Source organism: Triticum dicoccoides, chromosome 4A (genome assembly GCF_002162155.2).
Source record: "Triticum dicoccoides isolate Atlit2015 ecotype Zavitan chromosome 4A, WEW_v2.0, whole genome shotgun sequence".
In the NCBI taxonomy this organism is placed as follows: domain Eukaryota; kingdom Viridiplantae; phylum Streptophyta; class Magnoliopsida; order Poales; family Poaceae; genus Triticum; species Triticum dicoccoides.
Window position 1 is genome coordinate 514,797,819 of NC_041386.1, and position 3,747 is coordinate 514,801,565.

Consider the following 3,747-nt stretch of genomic DNA (forward strand, 5'->3'; position numbering starts at 1 on the left):
GGGTCATGATATTGGTGTCCATAGCTTTCCAACGGTATATCGCAAGCCCCATTTGGGCAATGTTTGCGGAAGTTCAACCAAGTTCACAGGGAAGTTCAACGTACTACTAGCGGGGCAGGTCAGGTTGTGATCAGAATATTATTCTGATCCCTGATCAGAATAGTGTTTATGTATATATATATATATCCAGCAAAGGTTCACATCAACAATATATTACAACTTGACAACATAACAAACCGACCATTAGTTCAATGTCCACGCATGCATACATTCCAAGTTCACACATGCATACATATCCAACAAAGGTTCACAACAACATCCTTACATATGCAACAAGAGTTCACAAACGAAAGCATGACTTCCAAGTTCACACTAAGCATGAACCTAAAAGATGCAATGAGCTTCCACCACAGCATGTATGCCCACCGTCGATGGCATCTGTGATGAAACCTGTAAGTCCATTACCACACGCATGAGATTCTAAAGTTAAGTTGCAAATGATTGATAAGGGACAAGAGTCAACAAGAATCAACATATAAGAATTCACACAGATACTAGAAGATTCACAACAAGTTCTATCTTGAAGCCCTCGATCTAGCACACAAAAATATACAATGCATCGACTTCACATTTCCCCCGGTGTTTGAGGTCAATTAATATAGAACTACCATAAGCTGAATCGATCATCGAGAGGAACTGAGTAACAAATGACCAGGCTGCCATCACCACACAAAAATATGTATTATCAGATTTCGGTGGTTACAAAAATAAGCCATCACAAATTTATGAAAAGGACAAGCACATCAATTTTGATATATGTTATGTGATAACCCATAAGTATAGGGGATCACAAAAGATTCGAGGGTAGAGTATTCAACCCAAATTTATTGATTCGACACAAGGGGCACTACTAGGAAATGGCCTACTAATGGCGCACTGGTATTGCCTACTAATGGCGCACTACCGGTGCGCCATTAGTATCACGCCACTAGAATTTTTTACTAATGGCGCACCACTGGTGCGCCATTAGTATCTGGTATGCTAATGGCGCAACAGGAAGTGCGCCATTAGTATGTAACACCATGCGCCATTAGTATGCCTCCCGGGGGGCCATATGTAACCATCTGCTTTGTCATACTAATGGCGCACTCTGTCTTGATGCGCCATTAGTATCCTTTGGCATACTAATGGCGCACCTTGTGGTGATGCACCATTAGTATGAATATTTGGTTTTTTTTACTTTTCTGATTTTTGCACAGGTTACAAAATATATTATTTGACAGAATATAGACAGTAGCACACAGCAACAGCAGATTCATCGAATACAATAGAAGATTAGTCTCCGAATACAATTCATCATATTAGTCTTCGAATTCAAAAGACCGAACAAAGATAAAACATTACAAGTCTTGAGACCGCGAGTATCAAGTTTGTCTTCACATTACAAGTCGATATCAATCATCTAAACTACCATCACATAGAAGAGAGCTGCGGTCATCACGATGAGCATCATCGCGATCAAACTGGTCTTCATCCGGTTCCTCCAACGCTCCCTCCTCTCTCCCGCTAGATAGCGGGCGTATCTAGATTCGGCCTCCGCCCTAGTGGTGTACCCTTTGTAACTGTTACCGCTGAAACGGTGAACCTGTCTCCGACACTCCTCCCAGTCGTCGTAGACTCCGGGAACCTTACCCTTGTACACGACATACGACAGCATCTCTATGCACAAGCCAAACAACAGACAATACATACATAAGCAATATATAAGTATGCAACAAAAGGATCGGAAGAGAAAAGCAAGACAGTAATAGCACGATTCATGGTCCTACTAATAAATAGCATCGATTACATCTAAGTTGAACGATTGTCCAAATCAAAGAGACATACAATTCATTAAAGTTTAATTACAACATGAGCCAATCAATGTTTCAGAACTACACATCACTACTTTCGACTCGACTCATGGACAGGAGCGTGGATGAAGCCGCCGTCTGTCGTGATGGTCATGAAATCGTGGGCGTTGTCAGCCTGCATTTGTAGCATTCCGTCTATCTCAATGTTGGACGGTTGATATCTGAGGAAGAACTGCCCCGAGGTATGAAGGACATCTTGATGGATGATGTCCGCAAACTCCGACTGGATGAGAAAGAATTCTTGTCTGATGTCCGCGTCCTAGATTGACGACAAGCTCGCGGCCCAATCTTTGAGATTATTTGGTAGCAAAAGGTGATGATGGTCCCTTACGATCGCCCGCATGTGATGGAGGGCATAGTAGGCATCCTTCTGACCGCCAGGCGGCTGCTTGACACAGGAGAACATCGTATTGTGGGCGAACACGTGCTTGCCGTACTTACGAACTGCCCTGATGAAGGTGCCTCCAGATTTGGCGTAGCCAGGGAGAACATCATCAAGAACTTTCTAGATATTTGTGTAGTCTATCTTGGAGTTACGGTTCGGGTCGAAATACGTGGCCATGGAATATTTTGGGCTTAAGAGGATGAGTGTGCAATGTGTGTCACTGCACAGAACACGGAATGTTAGAAAAAAAAGAACGATCGAAATCTAAGAAATCATATGTTACGGGGCAGTTAAGGGATGACTTACTCGGGAAAGTAAGGCACAAGGAAGTTATCCTTATCTGGGTTTGCTAGAATGACATCTTCGAGGTGTGAACTCGCGACTTGGCGGTCCTCAGCGCTGCTCAAGAGCTTCGCACGCATGTAGAAGGGGTCGACGATCATGATGTCCGGGGTCTTGTCTCTAATGATACCCATCTCCATACTCAGCGAAAACAGCCGAACGAAGGTGTAGTGCAGCGGATGAAGGTTGAACATAGCAAAGATGTCATCAAACCGCAGGACGATCGTACCCCCGATGGCGCCATCCACAAAGCCCTTGCCCTCTGGCACCTTGGCCACAAAAACCGGGTATGCCACATCATTCTCTCTGAGACGCCGATTCTCCAAAGAAAGAACACTGTCGTGCAGACTCCGCATAGCACCGGTTGCAGCATTGAGCATATTTGTCGGTAGCATCGCCCTAGCCGCCACATGCACCCTCCTAGAGATATCCTTAGGTGAAGGTGGCCCGTCCTGAGCACGGATCGTACTCGGTGCCGGCTGGCTCGCACCGGCGGCCTTTTTAGTCTGCCGTTTCCGGCCATTCTTCTTGATCTGCTGTAATGGGACCGAGTTCTGCTCACAGATCGCCTTCTTGAGCGTGTTGGGGCTGATAATATTTGGCACCTCCGCTATCTGAGGCTCGGTGAAGGCGGCAGCTGGAGGCGTCTCCTGAGAACTGAACGCCAGACGACGCCTGTTGCAATTTGGTTTCTCCGCCGTACCAGCTAGATCGCGGTCGTCTTGTTTGGGTTCTTGAGGAGGAGGCCTGTGGAACTCGTCACCGTACCCATGTTCGACAAAGTACTTATCGACGTTGGTAAATGTACCATCGTCGTTGTCGTCGTCATCCGGATCCTGTGCCATATGCATGTCCAAATCCTGTGCCATAGGGATGTCCGGCATGTCCGGTAGCGTTGCGGCGTTCTTGCCATGGCTTGGCGCCGGCACGACTGGCGGTCTTGTCTGTGGGGTGGTGTCCCCCGCCCCCAAACGAATCTGGCTCTTCGGCCAAAGCAAGGGCCAGCTTACGCAGGCATTGAGGGTCATCTCATCTTCTTCGTCGGCCCCAGCGGGTCGAATCGGAGGTAATAGCTCGTCGCAGCCTAGCAGCACCCGAACCACTTCA